This window comes from Vombatus ursinus, unplaced genomic scaffold (assembly GCF_900497805.2).
Source record: "Vombatus ursinus unplaced genomic scaffold, bare-nosed wombat genome assembly UNPS02014874.1, whole genome shotgun sequence".
In the NCBI taxonomy this organism is placed as follows: Eukaryota; Metazoa; Chordata; class Mammalia; order Diprotodontia; family Vombatidae; genus Vombatus; species Vombatus ursinus.
Window position 1 is genome coordinate 13,349,453 of NW_020954652.1, and position 23,313 is coordinate 13,372,765.

At 36.1% G+C, this 23,313-nt stretch overlaps 1 protein-coding gene across 1 annotated transcript in view; it reads left to right on the top strand.

Annotated features, from left to right (window-relative positions):
• The window catches only part of PPFIA2 (PTPRF interacting protein alpha 2), a 664,632-nt gene that overhangs the window by 146,105 nt on the left and 495,214 nt on the right, over positions 1–23,313 (top strand). The gene's annotated exons all lie outside the window — the stretch shown is intronic.

Below are 23,313 nucleotides of genomic sequence, written 5' to 3' on the forward strand. Positions count from 1 at the left end.
ACTACAAGACGTACGCATGTTATAATGTGACTGAATCTGTGAGCTGTATTACATAAAGAACTGCTAGGGTAATCTTGTAATTTTATAGTCATCCCTCACATATAACAAGGTCTCAAGCTTCTATCACATGGTTAACAAAGCAGGAAGTTAACACATCTGGAGTGCTACACTTCTTACAAGTTCCTATGAGATGTTCCAGAATACCATTCCAAAGAGGGGAGGGTTAATGGATATCCCGCTTTTCTTTCCATATTTGACTTGATTTATGTGGGAAATATTTTTCTTGCTAATTTTTGATGTAGGCAGATACTTTTGTTGATTTTCTCAGACTTGATCAATCAAGAGTACTAGCAGATGATCGTGGGAAATGCATGTGAGGCTATTGAGACCATTGAGAGCCACAGATATTTTCCTAGATCATTGATTGAAAATATTTATTATGTAGTTACATCTAAGGGCAACCTAACTAAGAGGTATAATTGGTGGCTTTCAGTATGGTGTGATTTCAAGGGCACCAATCAAAGCTTTTTGACCCAGAGAATATCTCTACCATGTGATCAATAGGAATTTACTAAATGCTTACTGTCTGTCATGCATTACGTTAAGCATTGGGAATATAGAGGAAGGTCAAAATACTGTCCCTGCCCTGAAGGAGTTCACATTTTAAAAGGAAATGTAAACATAAAAATAACTAGGTACATACATATAAGATGTATACAGAGTAGATAGCAGATGATCTGAAAGGGTAAGGCATTAATAGCTGGTTGGGGGTAGGGGCTTGGAAAGTCCTCCTGGAGCATTTGGGTATTGAGCTGAGCCTTGAAGGAAACCAGGGAAACTGAGAATTATGGGTAAGAGGGAGAGTCTTCCTGGAACAAGGGATAGCCAGTGCAAAGGAACAGAGAGAGATGAGAGATGAGGTGTCATCTCCTGGAACAGCAAGCAGTCCAGAGAGGTTAGTATTACCTGGAGGTGAAAGAAGGCTGGATAGGTAGCAGGGCACTGGTTGTAAAGAGCTTTATGTATCAGAGGACTTTGATCCTGGAGGTAGTACCCTGGAATTTAATAAGTAGGGGCATGACAAGGTAAGAAAATCATTTCAGCAGCTGAATGTAGGATGGATTGGAGTGGGGATGGACATGACACAGAGCAATTAGAAGGCTGTTGCAATACTTCACAAATGTGGTGATAAGGACCTGAACTAGCTCGGTGTCTATATGAACAGAGAGAAGGAGACATTTATGAGGGATTTGTCAAGGTAGAAATGCCAAGATTTGACAGTGGATTGGATTTGTGGGCTGAGCTAGAAGTAGGGATTAAAGATGACACCAAGGTTGAGAGAGCCTTTGTTACTGTGAGTGTGACAGTGTCCTTAGTGGTAATAGGAAAATTGGGAAGAGAGAATATTTGGGAGGAGAATGATGCTGAGTTTGGTTTGGGACATGTTGAATTTTGGGTACCTAGAGGACATCCAACTGTAAATGTGTATAAGGCAAATGACAATGTGTGGGACACTAGTTTAGGAGAAAAGCTAGGATTGGATAGGTAGATCTGGGAATCATCTTGATGGGGATAATCATTAAAAACATGAAAACAGATGAGATCTATAAGAGAGAATGAAAAATGAAGAGGACCAGGACAGAGGGTTAATGTCACAGTTAGTAGGGGTGACATGTATGAAGATCCAGGAGAAGATATGGAGAAAGTATGAGCTATGTAGGAGGAGAAAAAGGAGAGAGCTGTACCATGAAAACCCAGAGGGCAGCAAATAGCCAGAAGAAGGGGGTAATCAATAGTATCAAATGCTAAAAAAAAAATAGGAAAAAATTATTAGCATTGAGATAATTTATTGAATTTAACCACTGAGATATCATTGATGACTTTGCACTGTTCAATGACAAAATCAGAGGCAAGATTACAGAGGTATAAGGAGAGAAAAGAAGTTGAGTGTTATGATACACACCCGTAGTTCCTGCTGCCGAGGGAAACCGAGGCTGGCAGATCATTAAAGCTTTGGAGTTTGAGCTGCAAGTGACTAAAGCCAACTTACGGTCTACACTGAAAGCAATATGGTGGTCTCCAAGAAGGGCAAACTGACCCAGGTTGGAAATAGAGCAGGTTAAAGCTCTTGTGACAGTTAGTAATTGGGCAGGACCCATGACTGGCTGGTGTACTTGGAGGGAGAGAGAGAAAATAAATGGAGGAAGTGGAGATGGATAGGTTCAGGGACTTTAGTTGAAAATTAGAGATTCATTTTTTTATTTATCCTTGGAAAAAGGTGAAACATTAAGGTTTTTTAATTTTCCTTTTATAATTTCATATGGTGCCTTAAGTGGAAGTAAGTGGAGTATCAGTCCTGGAATGTACTCAGTCTTTGTATGGATGATCTACTTTATATTCAATTGGAATGGTGTATATACTTGTCATTTACGTGTTGCCTCCCCTAATAGGATGTAAACTTCTTGACAGTAGCTACTGTTCCTTTTTTGTCTTTGTGTCCTCAGCAGCAGTTCCTGTCATATGGTTAGTGCTTAATAAATGCTATTTGATTGATCAATTTGGCAAATATTAACTCAGTATTTATTGCATGCAGTCCCTTGTGCCCCCTCTAGATCTTTACCTTCATGTCTCCTTCTTCTTTTTCTACCCACATCCACCATTAAGGTCTTTTCTCCGAAAAAAAATAATAAACTAATTTACATTATAATTTATAGCATTATAAATTGTATATATAATTTATAGCATTATATATTATATATTATGAATTATATATGCATATATTTTATATTAAGGTGAAAATAATAAAAGTTAACATAGAGAGTTCACCTAATACTTACCAAATATTTGCTGAAGGAAGTCCTATAGATTCTGCAGATCTTTCAATTCAGTAAGGACTTGTAAAGTGCCTACTATGTGCTGGGCCCAGTGCTGGGTACCAGGGACACAGGAAAAAGAGTTTACATCCTATAAGAATTTGGCCCTTTATCTTTGGACTGCAATGGAACTACTTTGGTAAGATAAAATTGCTTTATATTTCTTCTGTCTGCTCTGAACTTTCAAAGTGTTCTTTTAGAACTAAATGGTTTCATTCAGTTTCTGTGTCCTATGCTCCCTCCTTCTATTAACTATGGAGTTTGATATGAGGTTTCAAGAGACTTTCTGCCTATCTCTTCAAAGAAAATACCTTCCATTTGAAAATAAAAACAGAAATTGTTATTAAATGATACATGAATGCAATCAATGTGAAGTATTGCCTTGTCTTTAAGAACATTTTTCTGCTAGATTAGCCATTCATTTTTTTTTTCAGATCTGAGATCCTTGGTCTTCATGGCAATGTTAAAGCCCACTACCCAAAGCACTTGATTATGGCATTTTAATCAGAATGAAATTCAAGGTCCTGTGATTATACATTCATTGACCAGAGCACATAAAGTACTGAATTCTGAATAGACTCTTGTGAAGATGCATAGCCATGGAACAGTTCCTCTACCAAGATAATGGGAACCTATTTAAATAGACATCTTGAGGTGACTAAGGTATAAATGAAATTGCAGATTTTACTGCAGGAGACCTAAATGGTTCCTTGGAAGCCACAGTAGGAAAGAAAAGGAGGGTAAGTTAGGTGGCGCAGTAGATAGAGCACCAGTCTTGGAGTCAGGAGGACCTGAGTTCAAATCTAGTCTGAGACCAAACACTTGACATTTACTAGCTGTGTGACCCTAGGCAAGTCACTTAACCCCAATTGCCAAAAAAAGACATTAAAAAATAGAAAAGAAAAGGAGTTGTAAGAGCCAAGTTCTCAACATTTGAAATTATAAAATATGTACAGTTGCTTTTTGTTTTTGAAATTTCAGTGGAAAATGACTTTCATTCCTCCATTGTAAATATAGTTCATACTAGTGAATTCTGAATGACTCCTGGATTTGTTTCTGTGACTTACACCGAGGTTAGGAGCTTAAAGATGATTTTTCACTTTTTTAAATAAAAGATCTATTCCTATCTGAGATTCAGTGGCATAAGTGAGACATATATGAAAAAGAATACCTATGATATTAAGCAAAAATTGAAACAATTTAAATATTTAAATACATGAAATGAAGAAGAAAATAATTTCTTGGTTGTAACTAGAAATTTGTAAGGGCAGAAAATGAAAATGAAAGATTTTCTGGACTGTGTTAAGACACTAACTTTTTGGTGATCGTAGGGATGGGAGAACACCTAAAGAAAAATATTCTCCTGTACTTTAAAGTTATTTTTCTTTAAAAAACATCAGAAACATTATAGATTTTTTTTCATTCCTTTCATTCATGAAGCTTGAACAAAAGGGTAACGTCAGCTCTGTGTGACATTGGTATCTATCCATGTCTTGTTAGTGTCTCAGAGGGAGGTGCTAAGCATATTTTGTGGGCTTCCTGTGGAGGATATACAGGAAGACCCAAATAAGCATCACATCAGATGAAGACGGATACATGGGTTCTAATCGCCACTGTTGGAGAGAGTCCTAGAATTCCAGGTTTGGCAGAGATGTCAGTGGCCAAGTATCTCAATCTACACTTGAACACAATGCCCTGTGTAATATGCCTAACCTTTACATGTAAACCTCCTAATGAAGGGAAATCATGGAACAGCTTATTTTTTACTTTGGGAAAGTCCCATTCATTAGTTAGTTTTTGCTTACATGTAGCCCAAATTATTGTCTCTCTGTCTTACCCATTTACCTCTTGACATGATGAGAAGAACATGGAACTTTTTGATGTATGTAATGGCAATATCCTGTGATTAATTCATAAAATAGTTCTTTTTTGGTATCTCATGGCCATACTGTGGTGGTTAGGCCTCTTAATATTCACAAGATTAAAAACTAGAAAACCTGAGAGTTTGATCCATGCTGGTAAAGAAAGAGGATGATTTTTCTTGAATTTCCTACCCCCATATCAGCTGCACCGTATAGAAATAAGAAGGGGGAAGCATATATCATATTTAAAAAGAATATTTAAATTATACTTTGATACACCAAGTGACTTGTGAGTTGAGTGACATGAGAACTTTCTCCAGTGGTCAATAAAGATCACATTTGAATTGTAAACAGAATTAAAAACAATCATTTAAAAGCTCCATTTTTTTCTTCATAAAACCAGATGTTCCAATCACCTAATTTTTGCTGTGATTATAATCAGGTTTTGCTCCAAGACACTTGGTGATCTAAAAGAATAACACCCTTTCCAAAGCTGTATCTAAATGAAGTCACACAAAAATTGTGGGAAGGAATTTACAAGTGTTCATGGATCTGGGCATTTTCTTAATGTCAGAGCCTGTTCCAGTCCATGAAACATTTATTTTAAGCCTTTTTCCAAAGGCATTTGTTTCTCTGTCAGATTACCAAAACCAGCTCTGACACTGGGCTGAATGATATCGGGGAATCTGACTGAGGGAGCAATTTTTTTTATTTTATTTTTTAGTTTATTCCAGGGATAAAGTTTGAGTTCAAAAGTAGTCCTCAAACTGAGAATTTAGTCCTGGGGGAAGGGGGGAATGGCAGAACATTTAACTAAATACGATTTACGCAATCTGCGGGAACAAGAGATGCAGTCAGTGAGGGTACGAGGAAAAACTTTTTGATGGAGGCCCAGGCAGGTGGCTGATATCAAGAAGAACTAGCAGCAGCTACAGGGTCCCAGTCATGAGGAGACTGGGCTTGAAGGGTGGGTCCAATTCATGTAGGTGACAAAGGTATGAGACCAGAAACCACATTATTAGAGAGCTAGTGTTAAGCCCAGGGACTTAATCGTAGCAGATCCACAGGATGTGGCAGGAATTTAAGCATGAACAAACACTTGAACAAAAAGCTCTGGTCTTGCTAAAGGATGCGAGAATTATACAGTGATAGAGGGAAACAGTGGCATATGTCTAGAGTTCTGGCCATGGATTCAAGACTTGGGTCAAGTTCTGATTCTTATACATATGATGTGATTATGTGCAAGCCTTTTATCTTTTCAACGTCCAGGAACATCACTGAGACTGTAAGGTGCATATGATTTAGCAATATGGATAGGCAGAGACAGTTTCCAACATGATGGGAGTTTCCCATAATGATCTTCTTACAGGTCTGATGGTAAAGTCTAGAAAGAACATAGTCTATTTTTCAAAGACCTGGGTCAAAAGACCTGGTAGGACTATTAGTTCTAGGTTCCACTAATAAACTGTCATTGACAAAGTTCCTTAACTTTTGAACCTCCATACCCTTACATGTAATATTCAGGTAATCATTCCACTATTCACTTTATAGGCATTGTAAAGTATTGTTATCTTTATGACACAAAATATAATTTTTGAATGATATAATGTCCTTTTTATCAGGAAGGAAAAATAGAAAATATTTGCATTTCTGAATACACTAAACAATATAGAGTTATATTCAGTCAAAGTGAAAAAAAAAAGACGGACAGGGAGTCAAACAAAGCAGTATGCTTGTTCCTGGTTGCAGAATCCAAGTGATTGCTAGGGTGGGTAGTGATCTCCTCCCATTTTTAATGAACGCAGATCAGTGCTAGAGCTGCGGGTTAGCTGTAGGTAGCTGCTGCTTGGAAGGGACAGAATTTAAAATCCAGAGACAGAATTTAAAATGGAGGATTCATAGATTTAGCTCTGGAAAGGACCTTAGAGGTCCAATAATCCAAACCTCTCATTTTATAGGTGATGAAACTGAGGTCCAGAGGGGTTCAATCACTTGACCAAGGTCACACAGCTAGTAAATGGCAGAGGAATTATTTTTAATTTGTTTCTCTGACCCCAAATGTAGCAAACCCCATTAATACAAAGCAAAACACCCTAACTGTTGATAAGTTCTTTTCTTACCTTTAAGACTTAGGGGACAAAATTAAAAAATTAAAAAAATAAGAAAAACACAAAATATGTAAAATAAATACTTCTCTGGACAAATGTTATTTGTAATATACATTGTGAATATATAGGACATATACAGGAAATATGTATATGTACATATATATAAATTAATAGATAAATTTCTCTACAAAATATTGGAAACAATACTCAAAGGTTTCATTATACAGCAGGCTAAATTATATCCCTTATTATAAACAGTGCTCCAAGGAGAGATTTTTTTTAATGGAATAGCAACTGATACCCTGTTTCTAGACAGCAGATCTGAGAATCTTTTGACGCCAGTGAGAACAGGAGTCAGGGGTAGATTGAACCTCACTCAATAAATAAAATCCACCTAAGGATGTGGTGGTCCCATATAGTCAGCATTTAATTAATGTTTTGTCTCTGTCAATCTAATACATTCTTACAAGAACATAGGCTTGGGAAGATATTTCTCATTTAATGGAAATGCATCAAAATATTCTTGCCAGTCAAAATCGTAATTCTTTGCTATAAACCTTAAAAATACAGATATCTAAGTATGATGCTTAATAACACTACAGATATCCTTTACAACTGTGTCCTTGTTCTCTGACAGATTTCTTAGCAGCAGATTAAAAAGCCATAAACAGTTTTTCAAAGAGGATGAAATTAGATTACAAATCAATGTGGCCGAAGGCACATTGCTTATACCTTCAGGCCAGCCGACCTCTGAGAGGGAGGTTGGAGGGGAGCTGAGTCTGATTGTATCTGTGCCCATCAGAAAAGAGGAGCATTAAGACCTATAAATTGTCCCCTAAGTACTACTTTGGCTGCGCCCAACAAATTTTGGGATGTTGTCTCATTGTTGTCGTTATCTTTAATGAAATAATCGATTGTTTCTATGATTTATTCTTTGACCTACTCATTCGTTAGGATTAGATTATTTAGTTTCCAATTAACTTTTAATCTATGCTTCCGTGGCCCTCTGTTAAATGTAATTATTATTGCATTATGATCTGAAAAGGATGCATTTAATATTTCTGCTTTTCTGCATTTGGTTATGAGGTTTTAAATGCCCCAATACATGGTCAATTTTTGTGAAGGTTTCATGTATAGTTGAGAAAAAGGTATGTTCCTTTCTGTTCCCACTCAGTTTTCTCCAGAAGTCTATCATATTTAACTTTTCTAAGATTCTAATCATCTCCTTGACTTCTTTCTTATTTATTTGATGGTTAGATATATTTAGCTCTGAGAGGTGAAAGCTGAGGTCCTCCAATGGTATAGTTTTACTATCTGTTAACTACATATTATCTATCATACATATGATAGATAATGTATGATTATATATTAACTATAATATTTTTACTATCTATTTTCTCCATGAATTAAAAATCCCTGATTAAACACCAAAATGGAAATCCTAAAAATCAAAGGAGAAGGTACTGAAATTAAAAGTAAGAAAATGATAGAACTAGTAAATAAAACTAGCAGCTGGTTTTATGTAAAAGAATAAAATAAAATAGATAAACCTGTGGTTAATTTGATATAAAAAAGCATATTACCAGTATCCAAAATGAAAAGGGTGAATGTGCCACCAATGAAGATAATATTAAAGCAATTATTAGGAGTTATTTTGCCCAATTATATGCTAATGAATTTGACAATCTAAGTGAAATGGATGATATTTACAAAAATATAAATTGCCCTTTTTAGCAGAAGAGGAAATAGAATACTTAAAGCTTTCTAATGGAATACTTAAAGCTAAAGAAATTGAACAAGGCTTCAGTGAGCTCCTTAAGAAAAAATCCCCAAGACCAGATGGAGTCACAAGTAAATTCTACCAAATATTTAAGGAACAATTAATCCCATTACTATATAAACTCTTTGGGAAAAAAAATAAATGAAGAACTTTCCTTTATCACCAAATATGGTTTTGATACCTAAACCAGGGAGATCAAAATAAAGAAAGAAAACTACAGACCACTTCTCTTAATGAGTATTCATGCAAAATTTTTAAATAAAATACTAACGGGGAGATTACAGCAATATATCACCAAGATCATATATGTGACCAGTTGGGATTTATACCAGGAATGAAGGGCTGGCTCGATATTATCAAAACTATCAACATAATTGACCATATCAATAAAAAGCAACAAAAATCATGATTATCTTTTTTTAATGTCCAAAGAAGAATTTAAATGGCTTTGTTTGAAAAGAACATGTTCTGGGGTTCCATTTTTTTTTATGAGAGTCGCTTGTATAGTTAACTTGGCAACACTTCTTATGTAACTGGCACCATCAGTAGTGTTTGACATCGATTAGCAGGTAGCTGAAAAATTAGATTCTTGCAAACATTGGGAAGAGGGTGGGAGCTACTGCTATTCATGAGTTCAAATGTGGCTAGGAAATAGGCCCAAATGACTCTTTCCTCCGTATCTCTTTGGCAAGATGACAGCCTTAGGCAGCCTCAATGCTGCTCTGTTCCTTAAGGGAGATGACTCAAGCTTTTACTGACCTTGACATCATTGCAGGTGGGGCATTTTACGCAAGATAGCCTTATTCTCCATTAATTTCTGCAATGTTTAGGAGGCATAGATGACTCCCCAGTAAATTCTGCCTGACTATTCTCATTAAAGTCTATTAATAAGTCTGTATCACAAAGAGGCCAAAGAAAAGGTAAAAGGACTTATTTGCACAAAATTATTTATAGCAGCTCTTTTTGTGGTGGCAAAGAATTGGAAATCAAGGGGATTCCCAAGAATTGGGGAATGACAGAACAAGTTGTGGAGTATGATTGTGATAAAATACTATTGAACTATAAGAAATGATAAGCAGGGCGGTTTCATACAAAGACAAAACAAAACTTAGGAAGACATCTAAATTTATGCAATGTGAAACGAGCAGAACTAGGAGAACATTGTATACAGCAACCGCAGTATTGTAAGGATGATCAAATATGAAAGACTTGGCTGCTCTGATGAAGACAATGACCAAGACAATTCCAAAGGATCCATGATGATAGGTACTCACTTCCAGAGAGAGAGAACTGATGAACTCTGAATGCTGAGTGAAGTATATTTTTTCTACTTTATTTTTATAGTTTTATTTTATTTGTGTTCTCTTTTACAACATGACTAATGTGAAAGTATGTTTTGTAGGACTTCACATGTATAATTGATATCAAGTTGTTTGCCTTCTCAAAGAGAGGAAAGGGGAAAAGAGAGCGAAACAATTTGAAACTTATTTTTTTAAATGAGTGTTAATTATTTTTACATGTGATTGGGAACTATTTAATGAAATGAAGGCAATATCTACTTTTTTAAAAAAGAAAAGAAATGCAGAGTATCATCTAGTTATCAAAGAGTGGAAGAAAATTTGAAGGAGAGAATGAAAGAACAACAGAAAAGAAAACTATGAAAAGAAAGCAGTAATACTGTAGGCATCTTTCCTATATCGTTCCCAATGTTTCTAGGCTAGCTTTTGGTGATATCATTCCTTATATCCTGATGTTTGAAGTGAAAAGCACCCCTCCTACATTTCTATTTTATCATCCAGTTGTTTCTTGTTGATGCAAATTTTATCCAAAATTGAATCTTTCTTCAATAATTTCTCTATCTTTTGAATGATGAAATCGTCATTAATGCAAGGCTGGGCATGATTATCTGCTCTGCTTTAGAAAGGGAGAGAACCCCAATAGATATCTGTCCAATTGAAGTAAATCTCTCATAATGCCTGTATCTTGTTCCCATGAATGTTTTAGGATATCTTTTCTAAGTTTGACATCTATTTTCTTTATTTCTGTTTGGTCTGTATTCCATTTTTATAATAGTTAACATTTTTTATTTCTATCTCTGTTAATCTTCATCCAAATATTATTAACTTCTGTTAATCCTCCCCAGCTTTTCACTCTCTGTGAGTGCTTTATATTCTGCCCTAGAAGAAGGAAGAGGAGGGAAAAACTTGTCCCACTGCCATGTTCCATTAACCATTTGGTCTTTATTTTCTTCCTCAGATCACTTTTTCATTCTTACTTCAACATTAAATAAGAGCTCCAATTCTTGCTCCATTTTCTTCACTTTCCCCCATCCACCACTCCACTAGCCTAGACCCCAGTTTTGTCATGACTTAATTGATTCTTCTGTCTCCTCTCCTCTGAAGCTTTGGATGCTGCTAAAAGACATTTTCCCCCATGACCATGGTTGGGTATCACTATCAGTGATTTGGACCCAGGGATATATCTAGGCCCATTTTTTGGCAAGTAGGAAGATAGGAGATGGAATCCCTGCTTACTCTGCTCAATCAGCATTTAGAATGGGTGTTTTCCTGGCATTCAAAGTTTGAAGGCAGTGTGCAATTTTCTATAGAAACATTATTATAAACAGTTGTGGTTACATTCTGCGAAACAAATGGTATTCAATTCCAAGTGCATTATATTGTCAACAGCAGCACTGGTCAAGGAATTTAACTACTCTTTGGAACATTGATTCTATATCAAAATATGTCCTGATACTCATCTTTCAAATCAGCATTGGAAGCAAAGCCCATTTGTAAATTTGATATGGCCCATGTAGTGGATCTTTCTCACTCTTATTTGGATAAAGTTTATCATTTATATATAATCCCTGTTCCCCAATACCCCAATACTATTTTTATACCACTATAATAATTTTATTTTTTTTTTAGTTCTGTAATATTTTACTTGGCTACATACTTAAAAGAAAAATAGAATTCAAATTTGAGATGACAATTTTTTCTAAAATGTGACAAATTTTATATTGTATTATGTTGCAGGAGGATCATCTTATGGAGTAGCACTTGAGAAATTAATAGATGAAAATACATTAAATCAAAACTTTATTGCAATTTTAAACGCATTGCAATGATTTCCATAATAGTAGTATTAAATCTAAAAAGTTACTATGGAAATTATAAATTCACTTAAATGTTGTGAATAATAAAAATGTGTGCTTTAAAAATCTTTATTTGCCCTTCAAAGAAAAAAATTTAAATTGATTTTAAACTATTGTTTAAAAATTGCTCTTGCTTCTTCCCTCCTTCCCCCCTTTCTTTCAATTTTCTTCCTCCTCCTCTTCTTGCCCTCCCTCCTTTCCCTTCCTCTTTGCCTCCTCTTCATTGTGCCCCTCTATCCTGCCCTCCCCTTCTTACTCCTACACTATTTTCTCTACTCTCTTCCCTAGTCCTTCCCTTTCTCCTTCTCCTCTTTCTCTCCATCATATCATTGGTATAACTACCTCCTGGAGAGGAAATCACTCCCACCAAAGCATCTATTTTTTATAGTCGTAGAGAGTTGTGTTCTGAATCTTAATTTATATATATATGTATATATATATATATATATATATATAATTATGTGTGTGCACGTATGTATGTTTATGCATGCATATACACATATGTAGACAGACACACAGAGTCACAGTCATGCTGGGGCATATCCATGCTCTAACCAGCTCCATGTTCTTCTTCTAGCAGTGGTCTCAAAGAAAGCACTATATGGGGTATCATTGCCTTCCTTGGAATCAACATGAGGTCAGACATATAAACCCCAAAATATACTTTCCTTTAATTGTATATTTTGTAACTATTGTTTGTGAATTGAAATAATTCCTACTTTAACTCTATTCATTTTTTTCAGTCTTGAGTTACTAATTTTGGCGTTTAGTAGTAACATTTCCCCCTCCGTTGTAGGGGCTTCTTGTAAGGTCGGTAAGATGTTTTATATCTACAGTGCACACAAAGGCATACAAAGGTATGCCTTTTTCCTGGTTTCTGGGTACCAAAGGGAGCATCTCTTTTATAGATGTCTCGCTAGGTCTTCTAGAGATCCCCAATTTTTCAGCAAAAAGAAGATAAAGATGAAACCTAGGGAGAGCCTGTCTACTGTGACTGGCCAATCGGGACTTTTTTTCTTTTTTATCTCCAGAATGAGAACCTGTTTCCCTATAATGATTCTTCTCTTACCTACTCTAGCTCTCTTTAACTATTTCCCTGAACAATTGCCAATTTGGCTTTGTTGAGGTTCTTCCTCCTGCCTAGTCCACCAGCTTTGTACTTTGTGGCATTTGGAGCGTCCTTACTTGCCACTGCAATGCTGTAATTTGGGCAAGTCACTTAACTTTTGTCAGCTTCGCTTTTTTGATCCAATGGGAGGGAATGGATTGAACTGGTTAGCCTCCAAAGTCCTTCCAAGGAGAGATCAGTGATACTCTTAGTCTCTATTGCTGACAAAATACCTCGCAACAGAGATCTTCTCACATCCCACCCCAACATAGAGTCTAGATGTTACCTCATTGTCTCTCTTCCTACAGGACCTTGGAGGGGGGCCATTGGCAACTTTGTCTACCTCTTAATGACTTTATAGACAGCCTGAACCTCAGTTTTTCTAATAGTGTAATCTCTTTTCTGAGATACTTTGGACCAGGTGAATATACTGTATTTCAGGAGTCAAAATACCCTGGACTAGAGAAATATTTTTGAAAAAAAATTGCCCACAATTCCCTCCATAACGATGTCCAGTACAATAGGGAAATGCACCTTAATCACTGAGAAGTGTGTTTAATATTTAAAGGTCAGATTACTTGGTCCATTATTGTTTCTTGGCTTTGTAAAATGAACATGGAGTGTTTGAGTTTCAACATTGTTTTATTTGGTTTTTAAAATTATGTTAATCAACACATATTTATTGAGTACTGCCTATGTGCCAAGTACTCTACTAGCCATTTGTATTTGGAAATGCAAATATGTAAGTGAGGTAATCTCTGCCCTCAAGGAACTTACATTGTGCTCATAAGATCTTGTTTCAAAGAGTATGGGAAAATAAATTGTACCATTTAATGACGGACTCGTGATGACTCTGTCAAATTTAGTATCTTTCCAAGTCACTTACCTCTCATTTCTATGTAATTTATTGTCTTTACCAAAAAAGGATTATGATACTGATGGATAGGCATGTGTTTTTTTTTTCTTTAAGCTTTTATAGTAGTGTTAATAATTGTCTGCTGCTCTATCCAGTCAGCTATCCACATGGATAGTCCTCCTGCCAGAGCAGATCACAACCTCTAAAAACATGTCCCCTGACATGATTACTACTACTGCTGCTGCTGCTGCTGCTGCTGCTGCTGCTGCTACTACTACTACTACTACTACTACTACTACTACTACTACTACTACTATTACTACTACTGCCACTACTATTACTACTACTACTGCTGCTGCTGCTACTTCTATTACTATTCTTCTACTACTACTACTACTACTACTATTACTACTACTGCCACTACTATTACTACTACTACTGCTACTTCTATTACTATTTTTCTACTACTACTACTACTACTACTTCTACTACTTCTATTTCTACTGCTACTACTACTGTAGCAGCAACAATAACAACAACACTTCCTTTCACGATCTATCATCTGGACAATTTACTATAACACATAATCTATATACTCATGGTTTCTTATTCTTCATAAATATTCATTTTCTTTCCTGGTCCTTACATACCTATAATAATGTCTCTTAGGTAAAAATATTGCAAAAGCAAAAAAAATAGATTATTTCCACCTCAGCAGCATATATTAGAGAGAAAAAGGTAATTCATTTTTAGCATAAAACTATTTATTTTCTGACCCTCCCACCTCTCCCCACTATAAAACAGAAAAAAAACCTTTTGCAACAAATTAATAATAACAATAACATTTTAACATTTATATGGCACTTTAAATTTTCCTAAGCACTTACATATGATATTTGATACTCATAACAATTCTGTGTAATGGGTGTTCTTATTATCCCCATTTTATAGCTGAAGAACCTGAGGCTGAGAGAGGTTAATATACTTGCCCAGAGTCATACAGCTAACAAATGTCTGATAGAGTTTGACCTGCGGTCTTCTTGACTCTTAGTTCATGATTTAATCCACTGCATCCCTTAATTGACTCAGTGCATGGTCAGGGTGCCAAATGTACGTAGTCAAAGAAAACAAACTCCCACGTTGGTCATGTCCAAATACTTGTACTTGTTTGAATTAAGCAGAGTAAAATGAGCAGAGCTAGGAGAATAATTTATAAAATAACAGCAACTTTGCAAAAAATGAAAAACTTTGAAAGCCTTAAGAACTCTGAATAATAAATTGACAAACCATGATTACAGAAGACAAAGGAAAAGAAAAATTATATATAAATTGATACATAAGAGATATTGCATACATGTACATGTATCGTATATACTTGTGTACATATGTGCACATATATGTTTATATGTATATAGTAATATATCTGTGTGTGTATATTCATATATGTATATATGTGCGTATATTCATGTATTTATATAATACATATTGCATATGTACATGTATGTATATTAATTTGGGCTATTTACTTCTATTCTGCAATGTAGAGATAAAGTTAGGAAAGCTTAATAGTCTTAGAGAACATTGTAATCCTAAAATTATTTTTTTTAAATAGTAATGACTTATGAACCAAACTCTCCTGACAGATTCCATTGTAGAATATACTTCTAGGATAGCCTTCATGAGTGATGTCTAAAAAGCTCCAGAGATTCTTTAAAAATACTGTAGTTGTTGAAGTATGTCAACTTGATTCTGGCACCTTCAGAAGACTTTTGTGTTTTATCAGTAAATGTAGCCTCCGGATGATTTTGCAGAGCTCACCCAGTGGTCTGTAATTCATGATTCATGTGGCAAATAGCTGAGCTGTACTAAGCCAGTGAAAGCTGCAGAGAGATGAAGCCTGGACTGATCCACTTAGAGGCATTTTATTAAAGAATTACATTACCCATGAAGGATATTTAGGTATGTGATGTCTGAACAGGATGAGGAGAGAGACCATAAAGAATCAGGGCATTTGAGACGTTAGTATATGTGGACGTGGCAAACAAAGGCCCAGCTTTTGTAAGTCTGTGTGAACCCAGCTAAAATGAGAAAATGTTTGGTTTCAACATCTAAAAACTCGAGGAAAAGAAAAAAAATGTTACTGGAGCGTGGTTAATTACTAGTCCACATGTCAATTCCATGAATTATCATTAGTTAAACATCCAAGAAAAAAAAAAGGACATAATGGGTATTATTTGTTTTTCTTTTACCAAGGGCAGAATAAATATTACCAATAAAATAAAATAGAGACCAACAATATGGCCTGTGTTCCCTGTTTTATATTTCAGAATAGTTTTTGCTTCATGTACCACTTTCTTATGCGTGGCAACCTGGTTGAATGTTATTACTAAGCAAAATACACAAAATGATAATTTATAGTAATGATAAATAAAACAAGTTAAATGTTAACTACTCTTAAATTTGGATCCATAAAAACATGTTTTAGGTTTATGTATTCATTTTTAACTTTGATACAAGTGGATTTTTGATAATAAAATTATTTTTAAAAAGATTTTATAGAGATAGAAAGTATGTTATGAGGGCAGCTAGGTGGCCCAGTGGATAGAGTGCCAGGCCTGGAGTCAGGAAGACTCCTCTTCCTCGGTTCAAATCTGGCCTCTGACACTTACTAGCTATGTGACTCTGGGCAAGTCATTTAACTCTGTTTGCCTCAGTTTCCTCATCTGTAAAATGAGCTGGAGAAGGAAATGGCAAACCACTTCAGTATCTTTGCCAAGAAAACCCCAAATGGGGTCATGAAGATTTGGACATGACTGAAAAACAACAACAACAAAATTAAATTCATAGCTCATTGTTAATGTCCTTAATTATATTAGTTATTTCTTCAAGAAGGAGTATATGTTTCATAGGCCACGGAATTGCTTAAAATTCATTTTCTACATTAGTACTTAGTAACACACTGCCACTGAAGATTTTTAGGAGAAAGCAAAATGATTTCAAATCTGAATGATCTTTAAAATCATCCTTTGTCCTACCTTCATCTTTGTGCAGCTGCTTATGGCTGCTTGCTTTGAAGGCTGTACATGAAAGACAGATTGTAAACCTCAAAGAAGTCTTATTGTTGTGTAAACTGACTTGTGTAGATTCACAGAGATCCAGTAATCCGTAGGGATAAATTCCATTCAATCCAACAAGCAGTATTACTGGCCTACCATATGCCAAGTGCCATGCTGGGTGCTACCATACCAAGAGAAAATAGGAAATAATCTCGGCCCTCAAAGAGCTTACACTAAGGGGATCCTGGGTATTATCGGATTTAGAGCTGGAAGGTAATTTAGAAATCATACTTTCTAACCCTGTCCTTTTATACATGAGGAAACTGTGGCTGAAGGGACTTTGAAGGTCACAGAGTCCTTCTCATTTTTCAAATGAGGCACCCAGGTGAGGTGATTTGTACTCCTAAGTTACATACCCTCAGGTCACATGGTTTGTAACTGGCAGAGAAAAGATGCCACATCACGTTCTCTGACTCCAAATGCATTGGTGTTTCTGCTACACCGTGGGAGCTCTCATCCATGTTGTGGTAATGAGTAAGGGTGAGAGCCCTGTAGTTAGAATGACGGGAGATCAAATTCTGCTTCAGACTCTAGCTATGTGAACCTGGACAAGTCTCTTCAGTCTCCATTTTTTACCTGTAGAACAGGAATAAAAATAGTATATGCCTTTATAGGGTTGTAAAGATCAAGGAAGATGAAATGTTTGCCAAGTGGCAAACTTTAAATCTCTATATAAATAATAGCTTTGATAATTATTATTTCTAAGGAAATCAGGACAGCTGTAGGTCTGTATTTCATTGGTTTTGTTTGGCCAATAGATTTTGTGCTCACTCTAGTTGCTTGATTTTTCAGTTGCCAGTTGGTCCACAAACATTTTTAAGCGTGTCTTATGTTCCAGGAACTCAGCTAAGTGCTGAGGTTATGAAGAGAGACAAAAACACACCTTTTGTTTCAGGTTAGGTGACACAGACCCTTCTGTATCAAACCACTGGCAAATTAGAACCATAGAAAATCAGAACTGGAAGTAATCTGAGAGACCATTGAATCCAACTTTCTCATTTTACAGGTTGGGAAACTGAGGTCCAGAGAGGGGAAGTGACCTGCCCAATGTTACAATTACTTAATGAGAAAGCCTAGAAACTAATAGAAGTTTCTTTTCACCCCAGTGTTCTTTCTTCCCTTTTTCTCAGAAGGCGGTGTCCTGCCAAATTCCATTCCTTGACCATCTAGTGCATCTGGTCCCCACTGACTTTCTATGGGTTGTGGGGTTGTTTGGAGAAGTGGTGGTGGTAGGCAGAATTTATAAGAAGTTAATAATAATTCTTTTTTTAATACTTTTTTTTAAAATTTTAGGCCATTGGGGTTAAGTGGCTTGCCCAGGGTCACACAGCTAGTAAGTGTTATGTGTCTGAGACCGTATTTGAACTCGGTTCCTTCTGAATCCAGGGCTGGTGCTCTATCCACTGCGCCACCTAGCTGCCCCAATAATTCTTATAAGAAGTTGAAGGGGAAGTGTAAGTTGAGCATGAAATGATAATAATAGGTCAAATTTATATAATAGATATTTATAAAGTGATTTCTTCACCACAACCCTTTAGATCAGAGAATAAAAATATTATTATCTTAATTTTATAGTTGTGGGACCTAAGGACTGAAGAGGTGAAGTTTGGACTACTTTAAGATGATCAGGGCAGCTAGGTGGTGTCATAGTGGATAGAGCAGTAGATTTGAAATCAGGAATACTCATCCTCAAGAGTTCAGATCAGGCCTCAGACACTTACTAACTGTGTGACCCTGGGCAAGTCACTTAACCCTGTTTGCCTCACTTTTCTCATTTGTAAACTGAACTGGAGGAGGAAAGGGCAAACCACTCTAGTATATTTGCCAAGAAAACTCTGAAAAAAGGAGTCATGAAGAGTTGGATGTGACTAAAATGACTGAACAAGTTTAAGATGAGAATGCTTGAACAAATGACATTTGAAACTTAAACCATAAATCTATTGAAAGAGATTCAAGAGAAAAAAAATTCAGATCCGTGTGCTAGCCCATCTGGAGCATTCTTATACAAATACTCTACTTGAGGCTCTGGATATTTTTGTGGTCAACTGGGGAATTTTTAGTACCTGCTTGGTTCATTTCATTTCTTAACTGCAATGACAGAGAAATAAGGAGGTGCTTGAAAGCACATACCATCAGTGTGATGTCCTGAAAAGAGAATTGGACTGAGAAACCAAAGACCTGAGCTAACATTCTCATTACTACTCTCTAATTTGCTAATATTGTGACCTTGACTAAAAAGAAGCCAGGTGTAATGGATAAAGCACTACACTTAGGAGGACATGAGTTAAATTATCTCACAGACAATTACTCGCTTTATGCCCCTAACCATGCCTTTTGTCTTACCTTCCTCATTTGTAAAACTGGATTCTGTGGCTGCAAAATCCCTTCTTCTAAAACCATGTTCCTATGTTCCGAGTCTAAATTTTCTCATCTGTAAAATGGAAATTATAATTGTCCAATACTACCTACTTTATAGATTTCTTACGGATATGAAGTGCTTTGTAGCCATCAAGTGATGGATTAATATGTTCATTCAATAACAATTTAGTAAATATATGCTTCATGTAAAACCTTATGCTAGGTTTTTCAAGAGGGAGAAGACAACTAAAACTTACTCTTTACCTTCATAGAGATCACACTCTAGGAACAGGGAAACAATTGATGTATGAACATGAGCTAACTATTTATCAGGATAAAATATTATTGGGCCCAAATAGAAACCAGGTATCATGCAAAGGCCAAGGAAAAAATATGAATTTTGAATGGAAGCATCCAAGGGAGTTTCTTTTTAGTTTGTTTTTGAGCAGGGTCTTGAAAGATAGCTATGATGCAACACACTGGGATGTGCAGTTTGGGAGAAGGAGGGGTGGAAATGAGCAGGGAATTGCCTTTGCAAAATGATGTGAAAACTGAAAATTGATGGATTTAAGTGAGGGATGGTGAGCATGTAGTTTGACTGAAGTAGCACAATATCAAGGGAGACGTAAAAGATGAAATTGAAAAGCAATGGAGGTGCTAGGGGTGGAAGGTCATCTGCTTCTTGAAAAAATGCTCATTAGTACACCTTTTCCTGAATTAGAAGATCCTATGGACTCAAAACATCAGCTAATCCCAAAGCTATAGCATCTAGGCTGTTTTATTTTGTTTTATTTTTACTTTTAGTATTTTTAAAGTGTTAGGAGGGCAATGGGCCATATTGTGAAGCTATCTATGTATATTGTGTCTTTAGAATAAGAGTGGATTTAGGAAGCTATTCTAGAACTATCAATATATTCTTTCACCAATGACTAATGTGCCTTAGAGACATTTTGGAAGCAATTTCCCTTCTATCAGCCAAAGTATTTGAGAAACTTGGTGTGGTGAAATAAGTTCCTATGAAGAAATAGAGTTTATTCTGTTGTTGACTGTTAGCTACTCTTCACACACACACACACACACACACACACACACACACACACACACACATGACTTGGAATGTATAGGTAAAAAAAAATGTAAAACCATGTTGGAAGAAACACAAATGCAATACATGGCTGAGATAAGTAAAATGAGTTGAGACCCGAAAGATAACATTTCTTGAGTAATATTAGCTACAATAAAAATAATCTCTTGAACAATATTTAGCTAACAGGTTCTTGTCTACTTTTCCAATTCTTATAACCCAAAATTGAAAGGCAAATTACTGTTTTTGACCATATGCCTGGGCAAAAAGAGTTATCAGAAGTTATTCTAAATCTGTGTTGCAGTCTGATTTTAGACACCAAGTGCTGATTTTTTCTTTTGACCATTACAGAAAAAAAAAAGAATAGTTGAGGTGATTCTTAAACATCATTTTAGGGTTGGAGTATTATTGTTGCACAATCAAAGTATTTCACTGATCGGGGGGGATATGGTGAAATGGAAAGAGGGCTTGTCTTGGAGGGGGGAGAGTCTTGATTCACATTCTGACTCCAATACTTAAAAGATGTATAACAATGAGTAAGTCATTTCATCACTTTGAGTCTCACTTTTTAACTTGTAAAATGGGAAAAATAATAGCATCCTCAATAGGATGAGGATCAAATGAGGTAATGTTTGCAAATATTAATTTTCTCTATAAATATCAATCGTTACTATTATCATGGGACAGATGAATGTACAAAAAATGCACATTAAACGTTTTGCATTTCTTTAAAGGATTTGTGATTTTACTAAAATGTGTAGTTCTTTCACTGGTGCAGATCACAACTGCTCATTGCCATCAAAGAAAGTTTTTCAAAATTTCTGTAACCAAAATATTCATTACCCAATTGTCAAGATTCTGGTGATGAACCTTTTCAAAGTTAGCTAGCTTGGTTATTGAGTGTTAGATGCACACACTATCAAGAAATGACCCGTGCTTAAAGGTTTGCCAGCATCATTTGACCTTTTAGATCTTGGGCTCCTGAGGCATAACCTTCAAAAATCTGAGAGTCAACCGCACCATGAAGTAGTACAAAATGGAGAAGAGAAATGGAATGATAGCTAGTGGGGATGGATGGATCAAATGAAGGTTTTTTTTTTTCCTTAGTAACATTTTTAGCATAGTTTCAAATTGGATTCCAGAATGACTGGAACAAATCACAATTTCACCAAAAGCACACTAGTGTGCCCATTTTTATGCTGCTCCTCTAACATTTGATATTTTCCTCTTTGGTCATTTATGCCAGTACAGTGAGCGTGGGGTAGAATTTTAGTGTTTTTTTAATTTGAATTTCTCTAATTATTAATGATTTAGATCACATTTTTATTTCATTATTGATAGATTTGATTTCTTCCTTTAAAAACTGACTGTTCAGGGGCAGCTAGGAGGTGCAGGGGACAGAGCCTCAGCTCTGGAATCAGGAGGATCTGAGTTCATATCTGGCCTCAGACACTTGACACTTAGGAGCTGTGTGACTTTGGGCAAGTCACTTAACCCCATTGCCTACAAAAATATTAAAAAAAAAAACCTGACTTCATATGCTTTGACCATTTAGCTATGGGAGAAGTTTTCTTAGCCTTGTAAATTTGAATCAGTTCCTCATGTACCACGAATATGAGCTCTATCCACTGTGACACCTACCTACCTCTCACAGAGTGAGAATAGTAGTAGCAATAGTAGTAGGAGGAGGACGAGGAGGAGGAGGAGGAGGAGGAATAGCTAGCATTTATATAGCACTTATACACCAGTCTCTATGCTAAGCATTTTACAATTATTTTCTCATTTGATCCTCACACCAACCCTGCGAGGTAAGTGCTCTTATTAGCCCCATTTTGGTCATGAGGAATCTGAGGCAGACAAAAGTTAAGTGACTTGCCTAGGATCACACGGCTAGTTAAGTGCCTGAGGCTAAATTTGAACATCTTCCTGACTCCAGTCCCACAGCTTTCTCCACTGTGCCACCTAGCTGATTTCATGGAATCACAGTATGATGTTCTTCACCTTCCTAAATGCTATATATGTCTAGTGCTCAATTAAGTCCTGCGGGGGGGTGGGGGGGGATCTCCTATTGTCTTGATCTATATCTTGCTGCTGAACCCAGAGGGCTCAGGAGGAGAAAGTGAGGCTGGTGACTTTTCACAGCCCTCCCTCACTTAAATCCAGTTCACTTGCAAGTCGTGGCATCACCTTCCTGATGCCTTGGTCCTCTTTGAGAACGAAGGACGGACAACAACATTTAAGTCCTAATAGTATTTTTAAGTTATTAAGTGACTTTCCTATTCCATCATTCCTCAGCAACAGGAAAACCAAACATAAGACTGTTTATGTCAGTTAAATTTCTGGCCCATGAAAAAGGTTCTAGGAGAGTGACATAAACATATAAATGGTGACATTGAGAAATGTTGGGTAAATCATCCCACTATACTTTGACTGCAAGTTATTAGGAAAATCAATGAGCAATGAAATGTTTGTTTTGGGAGTGATGGCCAGGAAAGCTATAAAATTAATATATGAAATCATCTTCAGGTTTCAGTGTTCAAAATAAAAAGACCTCCCTGAAATTAGCAAAACCTGTCAGTTAGCACATGCCTAAATTCAACCAACACAGTCAGAAGCTACCTAATAGATTGAGGAATGCTGTTAGGTGTTTAACAAAAACAATCCATGAAGGGAGCAAAGGATTTTTAAAAAACACTACAGAAAAAAAAAAACATTTTCTTTTCTAGAGCAATTACTCCAAGGTCTAAAAATGCATCTTTATCACCTAGGAAAATCACATTTATTTTTACGTGAAATTAAGTGATATAAAAACAGGGCTAATCCAGGTAGGAGCTTACCAATGGGTTCTTCCCCTTTTATGGGGTACTTGGTGGCTGTCTTAAAGTATTTGAAGGACTATCATTTGAAGAAGCAATTGATTTCTTCTTGGTTCCAAAGTTCAGAATTAGAAGCCTTAGCTAGATGTTGCAAAGACACAAGTTTAGCCTTGATGTCAGTAGAAAAAAAAAAGCATC